Source organism: Mycteria americana, chromosome 5, assembly GCF_035582795.1.
Source record: "Mycteria americana isolate JAX WOST 10 ecotype Jacksonville Zoo and Gardens chromosome 5, USCA_MyAme_1.0, whole genome shotgun sequence".
NCBI lineage: Eukaryota > Metazoa > Chordata > Aves > Ciconiiformes > Ciconiidae > Mycteria > Mycteria americana.
In genome coordinates this window covers 539,906-553,257 of record NC_134369.1, presented here as the reverse complement: position 1 = coordinate 553,257, position 13,352 = coordinate 539,906, and the positions used below count along the sequence as shown (strand labels likewise).

General features: G+C 41.6%; 1 protein-coding gene across 2 annotated transcripts in view; it reads right to left on the bottom strand.

The window, feature by feature from the left end:
- Positions 1 to 13,352, bottom strand: part of RMDN3 (regulator of microtubule dynamics 3) — a 42,920-nt gene that overhangs the window by 18,465 nt on the left and 11,103 nt on the right. The window lies entirely within an intron of this gene.

The window sequence follows — 13,352 nt, the reverse complement described above, 5'->3', positions numbered from 1 at the left end:
AGTTATTCTAAAGAAAAGAAACCTGCAATACTTACTAAAATATTATTTTTCCTGGCACACCATTTGACGAAGCCTGAAAATATTCTGTCACACGAGAGCAGCTGTGCTGGATCAAACCGGAGGCCACCCTGACCCACTATCCTGTTTGCGTGCGCGCTACTGGAAACAGCTTAAAACCGGGAAAGGTACAGAGCCATCGCTTCCTGAAAGCTGGGAGAACAGCCAGCTTTTATCAAGGCTTTGGTGAGGAACCTGAAGTTCAGTTCACTTTCTTCCGAGCTGAAAAATCCCAGTCTAACTGCTCCTCTGAGCTATCTTTTATACCGTTAATAATTCTTACCACCTTCTTGGTACTTTCTCTACCTCTTTATCTATTCCAAAAAGAATCTGCCATGTAGATATACTATAGATGTGTACAGTGAATTAAGATGCTTTCTTGGTTCTCCTCTTTCAACCCGTATTTTGCTGTTTGACTCCTGGGAGTGAACACTTGCAAATAACTGCTTAATTAAGACACAATCTCTCTTGTTTTAAAAGACCATCATTGCACATAGGTAATTAGGAATGCTTTTTACCGGTGGTTATCACTTTGCCTCTACTGACAACGTCTGCCATTTTTGCACAGTTATTTGGTGCAATGACATCCTTCTGCAGCTTTCTAAAGTCAGTTTTAGCTCTCGTTGCTCTATTTATGACTATGCGTAACAGTACACATCCTGGCACAGACCCGGTAGCCTCCCCCAGCTCTGAAAGCCGAGCACATCTTCCCTTGCTTCCCATGTTTTAGGCTGTTAAGCCAACGCTGTTTCCTCATGATAGCTTAGTTTCATTCACAGACCCGCATGGAGGAATTTGTCCAGGACTTCTGAAGCTCCGAGTACACAACGTCAGTGGGCTAGCACCCTCCCCCAGGCTGTGAGGCACTTCTGTGTAAGAGCTGCATTTTCTCACGGAGGTGGCATATCCTATTAGTCTCCAACTTATATTTAAAATAGCTTTAAGTGACAGGGCAGGCAGGGAAGTTGGATAAGTTGCTAGTTTCCTGGATCCTCTCATTACCCTCTAAAAATCAACATTACATTTGCCACCTTTCACTGCTCTCATAGTGATGCAAATTTAAGCCATTAATTATGTATCACGGCTAATATTTCTCAATGTCTGGTAATAGTTCTGTTTTTAATGCCTCTGAAACATTTTAGTACTGATTTTAGTTTAACTTGCTAGAGTTTCCTGCCTGTTCTACGTGTCTCTGCTGTACAGGACATTGAAAGACGTCTTCCTGTAGTTCTAACAGTCTCCTCTGCTGCTAAAAGGAAATTTAAGAAGTACCATGATTAAAGGCTTCTTTTATTTTTATTAACAAGTCACGTACTAGTCACCCCGAACCTCTAAAACACTGCCTTCAAACAAGCTTTGGATTATCTGCCAGCACGTCATTCCTGTGGCTCGTCCTGTACCCAGCTTCCCCGGAGCCACCTCGTTCCCTTTTGAAGCTACCATTGCTCGCCCAAATCCTTCCCATGCCCCTACAAGGAGGTTCAACCTCAGTGCTTTATGGTAATGACTACAAAGCGGGTTTGCTGTTGTAACGCCTCGAGCCAGACCCTATTCATTGCTCAACGCCAAATCAAGACTCGTTTCTCCGCTTTTAATGCTCTGGGACATTGTCATCATCTTATCATATCACTTATGATGCTTATTAAAAAAACCAAACAATAAAACCAATTGCGACATTACATTCCAACATGACACTTACTGAGTCTTGAGGGAGAGCAAAAAGAGAAACGGTCTTCTTGCGTTATTGTGGATTCTGCCCTAAAAGATATTCTGAGCTCTGCAATTTTCTTTAGCTTGTGTGTCGCTCTCCAAGCCAGCTAGTGTTATGCACCTTCTATTTCAACAGGGAATTTAAATTCACGGGGACTCTCCGTTATCTGTTGGTATGTCTAACTTATTTATGGTTTTTCAACATGCAACACTCATCCCCCAGCACGACAATTTTGTAATAGAATTTGCATTCTGGTATTAAAACAAACATAGTAGGTATCTGGGTTTTACCACCTAAATGAGGTTATTCCTTAGTCCTGTTCCTCACTATTCCCTGTATGAGTTTTTCTAGTTCTACCTTTTCAGTTTGAAAAAAGTTATAATTTCAGGTATATCAAATAATCCAAAATCCCACAGATTTTTGCTGCACAATCTATTCTTGGGGGGGGGGACGGGACGGGATGGGACCATTCTTATCCACAACCACTATGAACTTGTTTAAGTCTGATTTTTTTCTTCTTCAGAATTTTTACCTTGCTTATAGCGGTAGTGCATACTGCTACTTCTTACCCACAGCCGCACACGCTATTCCCTCCCTCCCAGCAAATTTTCAACTTTCACAACAGCCAGTTGCTCTTAGCTCCGCAGCTCCATATTTTCCTGGATATTTACTATACTACTGTATCCTCATCAAGTAAAAATTTTCCCCCAAGTTTTTAATTGTATGTATCAATCTTCACTTACTGCTCTAAAACTGTGAATAATGGTGCTGTAAATTGCTATCGCTCTCGCATTTCCCGTCAGACTGTCATCTATCGATGGCTAGGTCAGAGACCTATGGATCTTTTATCTGACTCAAGGGAGCAGGACCTCTCAGATTTAACTAGCATACACAATTATTTGGAAGTGCAATTATTATTTTTTAAATTATTATTCCTCTTTTCACCCCTGACATTTCCTAGACAGATTGGTTCGGGAATACCATAGAGGCAAGATTTCTAGCTTTATATAAGAAAAGTAAACAGAATACAATTTGCACAACTTGGGCTTGAGCCACACGTGTCCCTTAAAAGGGAAAGAAAACAAAACCCAGCAAAAAAGCAAACCACGCAGCAGCACAGGTCTTTGAGGATGAAGACTGGAGGGGTGGGAGAATACAAAACTCGGAATTCAGCAGGGAAGCCCACGGTCTATAGGAGAATCCACCACACTCCAAATGCTGACAGTGTCAAGACTGATCACACGAAAACTAAAAATCTCCATCTAGTATGGAAATACGCAACACTTGCAGGGACTGCCTTACAAACGTGCGTTGGAAACCAATAGACCTTTTAACAAACGGGCTTTCAGCTGTTCCCATTCACCCTGAAGCCAAGCGTCAGCAAGGAAGGCAAACCTACAGAGACGTTTTGTTACTCAGCACGACCAACTGTAAACCCTAAAGCACCTGAGATCGCGCTTTCAGTTCCTGGGACCGGTTACACAAAGCATTTAAACAGCTAGTAATTCATGGGTACGTTTGCAGTTGGCTCCAGTTAAGAGAATACTCTTCCTCTCCTCCTCTAGCTGTTGCACTGGCCAGGTAAAACAAGGCTGAGGAGAGGAACAGCGCCCAGTCAGCGGAGCGCACGTGCCCCTCTAAGCACCCGGGGGGCTTGCTGAAGGCAGGGAAACAAACCCGCCAAGCGTGGGGTGAGAAGCAGGATCCAGAAAAACTTACCCCTCAGGTCCACAACTCCTCCTTCTTGCAAACAAAAGAGGTTTTAAGAGATGCATCTATTTGTTCTGCCTGCCTCCTGCTGCCAGAGAAAGACTGCACAGTTATATCGGGAGATGACGGCTGCAGGGAATGGCAGTTCAAATCCTGCAGCCAGGGTGCTGGTTTGAAGGAAAGGATTGTGCTCGGTCTGGAACTGGGAAGTTATTAATGAATTTCAGATTTCTTGCCCATTTGCAAACATTGCACCCAGAAGCAATGCGGCCGAACCTCACTCCATATATTGGGCTTCCTCCTGAGCCTACGCGTTTGATGTCTGCAGATTTCCCCTTCCAGGAAAATAAGGAGGCATAAACTACAAAGACATAAGGAGGCATAAACTACCGACTATAAAGACTCCACCTGCGTGGAACAGTCCATAAAGTTAAAACAAACTATGAAAAAACGTGATTTAAAATTGAAAAAAAAAAATTAAAAAAAAAACCAAAACAAAACAAAAAAAAACCCCAAAAACCCAAAGGTAACACTGAAGCAGTTTTTTAACTCTTATATGCTGACAATTATTCCCTTCAGCTAAACACTGCAAGATTAACTGAGGATAATGGTGGCAAAAGATGACAGATTTTGAAGAAGATACCGACCTGTGGTCCTTAGGATGTCACACTTCTGCAAAAGTCACGGTGTTGACACTGGCAAACGGGACGAACGCGAGAATGGCCACACAAACTCCATTCATTTTCTCCAGAAGTGAAAAACGGCAGGTGCATAGATAAGAACGCAAGAAAGGGCAAGCACATAACGCCACTTCCTCTGAATATTCCTCCGGCCTCCGTTTGGTCAGGTATTGTCTGAATTTTTCTTTCCATGCCCGCTTGCTTTTTGAAGCCACATAAGCTTTCGGTAGCCACCACGGCCTGGGGCAAAGCATTCTGCAGCTTAACCATGTGCATGATAGAAAACATTTCTTTTGGTTTGAGCCTGATGCTTAGCAACTTTATTTGATGCCGTCTAGTTCTTGCTTCGGAAGAAAGCGTTCCCACTTCACCTTCTCCATGACACTTGATGAACAGATAAGTTATACTCCTCTCAGTTACTTTTCTTCCAGCCTGACAAGTCTTACATCTATTAACTAATTCCCTTTACAAAAGCTGTTCTGTGCTTTTGATCTTCCTTGTCACACAGCTCTGGTAATGCTGCAGTTTTGCAATACCTTTTTAGAGAACACAAGGATAGATTTGTGTAGTTTTTAGAGATATGTTCATCCTATTCCCATTTCACACAAGCATAACTCCCCTGTTTTCAAGTGAAAAATTATTGATCACGGTCCACCCTAAGCTGTAGGTACAAAGATTTGTAACACTAAATAGTCCACAGATACTTACCTAAAGGAGTTTTTAATCACTTGAACGTGACGCTGAGACTACTTAAGCACTCACTGTGCTCTGGTGAAACAACTAACCTGATAGCTTTCTGCGTGTTAATTCCCCTTACCAAGTTTTAAAACTGCATAATGCTAAGTAAGTTGACTAGTATACAGCTTAAAGAGAGCCGTACGCACAAACGCTTTCCTAAGCCACAGACTTGTTTGAGCACGTTGCTTGGGTTTTTACTAGTGTATTTATTTTACTTGCATGTGTGAACTTTTTTCCTCGATATACCATAATTAAATTGCGTATCTCCTAATCTAGAGACTGATATATTGATTTTAACTGCCTGGCCACATCCAAGTATATCCGTGTATAACCTAAGTCTACTATATAACCATATATCCATATGGTATAACCATATCTACTATATAACTAAACATTTATTTTAACTACATAAACTATGTCATGGAACTAAACATTTATTTTAACATAAATGCACTCAGCAGAAAGCAAATCAGGCTATTCTATGGCATACAAACAAGCAGAACGATGTAAGTGATTTACTAAGTCCTACAGTAGTATTTTGTTCATAAAGAAAGCGTGTATGTAGGTATGTACACACGTACGTATAGCGGGCAAGTGAAAAACCCCTTGTTTCTTAAATTCCCATAGACCCGCTCCAAACCTTTTATCTTTCAGTAGCTGTCCTCCATCACATGCTTGCACAACTTGGTGGGAAAAGTACCAGAATACGTGGCTCTAGCTGAAGTGATAAGGCAACTGGGAGCAAAACTATGCAAAAAGCTCTCTGTAGGCTTCTCGTGACCGCTCTGGATGATAGTTTGGGAACAACTTCAGCATTACACAACTGCAGGAGACCTCATATGAGTTTGACTCATTAGTAGAATCCACAAGAGCCATGGTTATAGCAGTACAAACATTATCCCGCTGGCAAGCCATAAAATTCCCGAATGCCCAGATATTTGTATGAAGGTCTTCGCCGTTTCATATGAAAACAACTTTAATTTTTTTTTAAACTGAGACAATACTGTATTTTTTTAATTTTTGTTACTTATTGCACAGTCCAGGCAGATTACGGTTCATATCTGCCAAGTAACGAACTCCTCAGCTTTGCTCTAGTGGAACCAACAAGAACACACGACTGAAGCAATTCACAATGACCCTCATCCCTCTGCAAAAGCAGCCAAAGCCTGCTACACAAGCAAAGCCTCACCCTTTCCAAAGGCCACCAGCTGCACAAAGACGATTTCATTTGACCAAGATACACTAAGATGAAAGCAAGAGCCCAACATACACAAACGAGTAATTCCTATACCACCTTAAAGGCAGAATATCGCTTAAAATAGTATCACTCTCAACTTGGAAGACAGAAAAGTGCAACCCTAGGAATCTCAGGATGAATTCAGACGATCACTCAAAACTGCTTCCAGGTACAGACAGAAAATCTGCTCAGAAACTTGGGGTTGTCTTTAATTTCTGTGCTTTGCACCAGTTGCTACCAATGAATCGTTCTTGGTTAATGCAGTCGCAATGTCTTAGCAGCAAGCTCTCAACCCCAAAACCAGCAAAACCTCAGCCTTATTACATATGGGGCGCAGAAGTTTCTAGCAACTTGAATTCCCAGTCTTGCCAATAAGAGAGGCCAGAACAAAATGTCAAAGTGATCTAAATCTCCTGCTTTTAGAGAAATGAACGAGGACAAGAGAGACACCCATGTATATCGAGCTTTAGGATCGCTAGCATCCTTTTTGTGAAATTCCTGTAAGCAAACAAAGGAAACCCGGTATAGCTGTGACTGGTATCAAGCTGATCCGCGGTCCTTCAAGGGCCAACGTGGGAGGTTCATCGTGAGGTCTGTCTAATCCGGTTTGAGAAGTACCCAGCAGAAAGAGCATGACTGTTTTGGAGCAAATAAATTACCTGAGTCTTCTTTACCCTACGTTTTCCATGATTAACTGTTCTTTGAAAATTACTGTGAATGAATGGACATTGAATGGAACGGCAAAAAGATCCCCCTGACAACAGTGATGCTATTAAATAACTCCATTAAGTCGGGTAATATAGCAGAGATTAAATTTAAATAGGCTGCAGACTAGCATATGCTAGAAAATTCATCAATTAATGTGGGGTGGCTGCAGAGAATCAAATTTAAAGGTTACAGTAGATCATAAGCAGCCCAAGGCAATAATATGATGCTGTACTAGCAAGCCTGAGCTAAAGTACTATATAGAGTTTTTGAGTAATAAATTAAAAAGTAAAAAAACCCCGACAAGCTGGATAGAGTCCATAAGACACCAATGAGAACAGGAGGTTTGCAGAACACCACCACTCTAAAAGGTTGTGACAAGTAGGTCTGCTTTCTTTCAAAACACTGGATGAATACAACAACTATTGTATTTTCTTAGAAATGGTTCCTCATGTTAAACTTTTTTTCCATGTCTAGGGAGGATAGAATTAAAAACAAAGCTTGGGCTAGTATCAGGAAAAATCCGTATAGTTATATATATTATATATATTATATCCACATAATTAAATACACTACTTGATAAAACAGGAGAAAGGGGAGAGAAGGGGACAGGACAAGCCCCATCGCTAGAGGTTTTTAGGGATCAGGGACAGTTTCGGCATACCTGGCACGCACCATTGCAAGATGATGAGCAAGATGACTTTCTGGAGGTCCCTCCCAACTCTGTGTTCTTGATTCCTTAAACACTAGAAGCCAAACACTTTTCTGGATCAGTGCTCTGTTTCATACTTAATTCACATTCCTATGAATTTATTCAGGGAGACCTTTGCCAAGGAGACCTGGCAAATTAGGTTAAGTTACGTGTTAGCTAGTAAGGAGTTTACTCAGGCACATAGCTAAAACCAAACTTAATTTTCATTAGTGATTTAAGTCAAAATTCAAATGACTGCCACAGAAAAGAAAGGCTGAAATATCCCCTTCTCTACCTGCACTGAAATCCATCTTTCCTTGATCCTAAAAAAGTTGAAATCTTCGTTAGCTACCTCAGCTGGGACACAAAATGCGTCTTCAATTTTGTTCAACTTCTATGTTGGTTTTATCTGCTGAAGATCTCTAGTCTGCCTCGGGAGGTGGTAGGAAAGGACCATATGTGCTCTCTTCGTAGAACAAAATGTATTCATCCCCAGTGCAGTCTGAAGATACAAACTGTATTTATTGTGTAGAACATACAATTTTTATGGAGTTACCTCATGCTTATTTAAACCTCTGGTTTTATTCAGAAGACTTGCAGTTTCAGCTGTCCTCCCAGGAGCTACCAGCCAAGAGCCTGGCCATACCTGGGCAAGATGTTCAAACTATAACAAAAACCCCACACGGCAGGCACTACTAGTGCTTTCACAGAAGGTGTCACCTGCATCAACACTGATGAGAGGAGCTGCAAAATGAAGCTTTTTGTAGTGCATGAGTTATTTTCCACATTTGTAGCATTATCAACTCTGCTACGAGAGCTTTCTACTGACACACTCATGCTTTTAAGATCTCAGTTCTCAGAACTTCTCTTTTCTTCATGCCTAACAAATAAAAAGCAACCCACAGACAGTAAATGTCAAGTTACTTCACTATTTCCAAGAGGAGGAGGGAATATTGATCCCTGCTGAGATTTCTTTTGTCCCTGCTCATACTTTTCAGTAATTTCTCCTCCTTGACTCCCCTCTGGTGTTCCCACTCTCAGAGCCGCCGTGGCTCGGGACACGGAGATGTTTCAGGGTACCGACACCCCTGATGAAGGGAGGGACTCTCCCGAGTCAGGGGGATGCTATCAGGCAGCTCTAGCTGCATGCTATTTTTCCTCCTCTAAGGGCTGAAATATCTTCTAACGCTTATTCCTATTTGCTATAGTTGCTTCTGCCCCTAATCTATATTGTCAGTAACTTCCCTGGGGAAGTTAATCCACCTGGGGAACAGGAAACGCTCAGCTCATACATCCAGACATAGCTCAAAACTGGCCAGATCTGGGCAGTAACCCATGAAGAGTTAAATCCTGAAATACCGCCCGTTGTTAAAATTAAAGCTGTCTTCAAGTCATATCCGGAATGCTGTCACTTTTCAAAAAATTGATATCTACCCACGGACAGCCAGATGTACCAACAGAATCTAAAAGGGCTGGTACACAATTCAGTGGCTCTCAGGCGTGCAAGATGCTCCACCAAAGTGACAGACTCTTTAGAAGAGAGGGCACATTTCGGAGGCTCATCCAACCCAAGAATGCATCCTCCTCCCGCTTCTCTGTAACATATATAATATCTCCAAGAGGGCCGCAGCTTATTACTTCTTCTGCAATGACAGCTTTCAGCAGTTAGCAAATAGCATTTAATTCCCAATGTGACATTTTCGACTCAAACAAAAGCTGGTAATACAGCACCTGCAAAATTTTTCCCAGATGGACCTCCAAAATCCCTCGCTGCTCTGGTTGTACTTCCAATATTTCTTTTAACAACAGGAGCGGAAGCCAAGGCAAACACACAGCTCACTATCCTTTCCTGATCCCTAAAGCTGCTGTTACATGCTTGCAGTTGCGCTGCAAACAGCCACGCCGAAACAGAGAGGGGATTCTAACAAGGCCACAATTGTTTCTCTCACTTCATTTGTGAGGATGTCGCATATTCATGTCTAAGCAGTAAACCGCACAGGTTTGTGCGATGATCGATGCCTCTTCCATCCATCCCTAAAAGGAAGCAAGAACAGACTTACGAACCTGCTCTGTCCTCCTGTTCGTGAGCTGAAATCAGCTAAGGGAGTAATCAATTTAGTTGGACATGATCTCTGTGGTCAGAGATCTTTTACAGTTAAAGCAGAGAATGACTTTGATGTCTGTAGCAAAAGTAAGAGTCAGGTAATTATAAGACAGGAGTATATAGGCATTAAGAACACTTGGTAAAATATCAACCAGCCTACAATATACAAATCTATTCTAAAGGTACTAAATACATCAAACACCCAACACAACTCACGCGTTTCTATACTCCCGAGGCGTGCCTACAAGGAAAGCACAGCCAGAGATCAGTCCCACTGCACAAAGGCTGACTCCTCTGTGCAGCACCGATCAGATCTCGGCTCTGTTTTGACCAGCTCTGCGGAGATGGCTCTCTTGGGACCAGCTGACTTCCAAGAGCAAGCGACTACAATAACGGCTTTGTACCAAATCTAACGTCAAGAAGACCCAAGAGATCCATGAAAGGACTCTCCTTCATATTTGGGCAGATCCCAAGGCTGGTCCAGACACGGTCCCAGACACTTATTGCTTTCTCTATCATTCTTGAGAAACCACTTACTATCATGCTGCCAAAGCCTTCAAACCATCCGGCCACAAAACGCTCCGAAGCTGCAGGCAGTCACGCTCCACTCAGCATTGCCTTCGCCAGCACTCAGAAATCCCTTCTCAGTCACAAAGTTATTTTCTTTGTCTGTTGCTTTAAAACGTCAGTCATTACTGCAATAACTATGAGGCACTGAGAGAGGGGAAAAAAGTTTTACTTGCGACGATGACTGCATGCAAAGTATCTTCTATCTGGCTTGACAAGCATCACACCTTAAAGCCAATAAACCAGGGAATGATTTGTGCAACAGAAGCAAATAATACAGCACAGAGAACAAGGAATAAGCACCAAAAACCAGCACAACTGCATCTTTAAGTAATCCATAAGCATTCAGCGGCAATTGATAAAATACAAAGTGATAGTCAAGGTGAAATAATGCACTCAGGAAAAACGCAGCCCTAACGATACCTACACAGTCCCAGGCTTCACACAGCCTGTATCACACAGAAGAGACATTAAAATCACTGGGCATATTTCTATTAAAATGTCCATTTAGTATGTTGTGGAAAAGAGAAAGACAATGTTGGCTACTGTACATGGAAGTAAGAATGGAAAGGATCATCACATTACTATTACACAAATCCATGCCGCTCCTGTGTTCTGCAGTGAATTCCCATACTTTCTCTGAAAAAAGATATGGTAGAAAGAGAATACTACAAGAAAGACAACATGGGTGACAATAGATAATAAAATGATTCCCTATGAAAAGAGATAATAAAAGATTAGGATTCTTCAGCAAGGGAAACAGATACTAAAGAGAGAAATACGACATAATAAAACCGTACTTTACAAAGGAAGTATGAATAATCATTCTCTGTTTACTTCTCCATAAACCAAGAGCTAGGGCATCAAATCAAAACCAAAAAAGCTTTAAAACCTCTACTGGCAATTTCAAACAGAGTAAGCAGGTTTTTTTTCTTACACAGAGCATGTTAAATGATGGGATCTGTACCAGAGGATGGTATGGAAATGGAAGGAACCAAGTGGTTAAAACAAGATCACACAACTCACGGAGGATCGCTCCGCCGTGGGCCATGAACTCACCTCTGCACTTCTCCCTGCTGGAGGTAAGGATGGCACACTGAAGTAAAGCGATCATTGTATTCTTTTAATTTTTTTTTATATTTTCCTAAACATTGCTACTACAGACAGCAGAACTAAATGTAATGCTGAGCAATGTGCCCATTACTCAAGTAAAGGGAAGACAACCTATAATGTCTTTTGGAACTATGTTTTATCCTATATTTTTCATATGTATGTATCTTTTCATGTATTAAGCATTTCATTAGCAATAATTTTTTTCTCAGGGTGATATTAATTAGCATAAAAAGAGACTGCAATTAAAACAGCTTGCGACCATCCCATGACCCACACAGAGCTGGAAAGGGAGTAATTTCCTGTTCTTTTCGTGGCAGAAAATAATTATTTCTGCGGCTGATAAAGGTAGTTACATATTCATTTCCAATGAATCCCATGCCTCCCACATGCTGCTCTGCTATTTCCTTTCTCCAGCTGCCCTTTCTGCAGCTGCTCTCTAGAATTAAAAGCAAGATGGGGATGGGCAGAAGCCTTACCCCTGTTTGGCAAAGGGACAGGTCCAACAGGACAAGAACTGTGCACTCTTTCACCAAAACCGTTGTGGGAAGAGGTGGGCACAGGCTGTCAGAGAGGCACTGAGAACATCTCAGCTCAAAAGGCTTGACATTTTCTACTGGAGACACACGGCTAAACATCACATTACAGCCAGTACTTCTGCACACTGCAAACTCGGAATGACAAAGCTAAGCTATCAATAGTGTACCCTGAAGGAGAATAGAACCTTGCTTTGTAAAGTACCAACTGATCAAGTATCAAAGTGGCTTACAAACTTTAAGACTCAACCTGGTGACTAAAAACCCATTCCTTCAAGATGTTAAACCAGCAGACAAAGCCAAGCACCGTAAACTGCTACAGATTAGTCACGTTGTCTGTCCTGGTATTCTTCCTTCGTAGCAAAGCTTAACTGAGAACAGCAATTCATTACTAAGAGCTAAAATACAGTCTTTTCAAGACGATAATGGCATTTATTTAGATGCCAGTATTCCAAACCAATCCTCCGAATAAATGTACTCATCTTGGAATAGTGCAGATCATGTTTGGTAAAGATATTCAGCATCCTGTTTTCCCAATAATTTCCATTAGAAAAATAATTTCTCTTTTATTCTGTTTTATGTGTTGTCAGTCCTTCACAGTAACTGCCGATAAACACTGTTCATCAAGGAATTCACCAGAATGCCAAAAAAGCATATTCCCATACCTCTACAAACCCTCTTCGGTGTATTTTTAAAAAAGGAGAGCAATCCTTTCAATCCCATACATGAGTTCCAACCAAAGCCTGTTCATTCAGGCTGCTGAAGACAGCAAGGTACCTTCCTTCTTGCCTACCTCCTCCCTGAAATCCCTAACCAGCTGCAGCATTTATACAAACATAGGACACCTTGCTGGGCTGAACTGCAGGTCATTTCATCTTTTATAATGAAAAAAAAAAAAAAATCTTTGTAGAAAAAAAAAAAAGCGCCATATGCTGCTGTCTCAATTCATTTCAAAGCCAGAGTGCTTTGCAGAGTGACAAGCAGCATCCATGAGCAGAATACAGCAGTGCCTGGCCAGGAAACACTCTCCAAAAGACTATAAAAGGCTGTCTGGTAAGAATGATGCTTCTCTTTACTCCAGAATTAAGATGAATATAAGAACATTAGCACAGCACTAAGCCCACGCTCACAGGCCTAGCTGACTGAGGCAAATATATCTTGACATAAAGCAAGCATCTGTGCGCAGCAGAGCATTATCAAAATGTCAGTAACAGAGTAAAAACCAACAATTAACCCGAGAATGTTGGGGGAACACAAAGGAAAAACCTCATTCATATTTAATATGTAACTCTTAAGACTTTGCCCCCACAGCTGTGCAGCTGGCTGTGAGCTTGGCTTTGAAAGATATATACATTACTCTATAGGGGGCTGAAAAGGGGCCAAAGGAAACAGAGGGCTCGTGAAAGAAAATAAAGAGAGCCTCACCATATTGAGCTCTCAAACTCAGGAACTAGCCTTCCGCAAGTTATCTGTGTGAAACACGTTCTTTGGCAGCCCATCTACCCA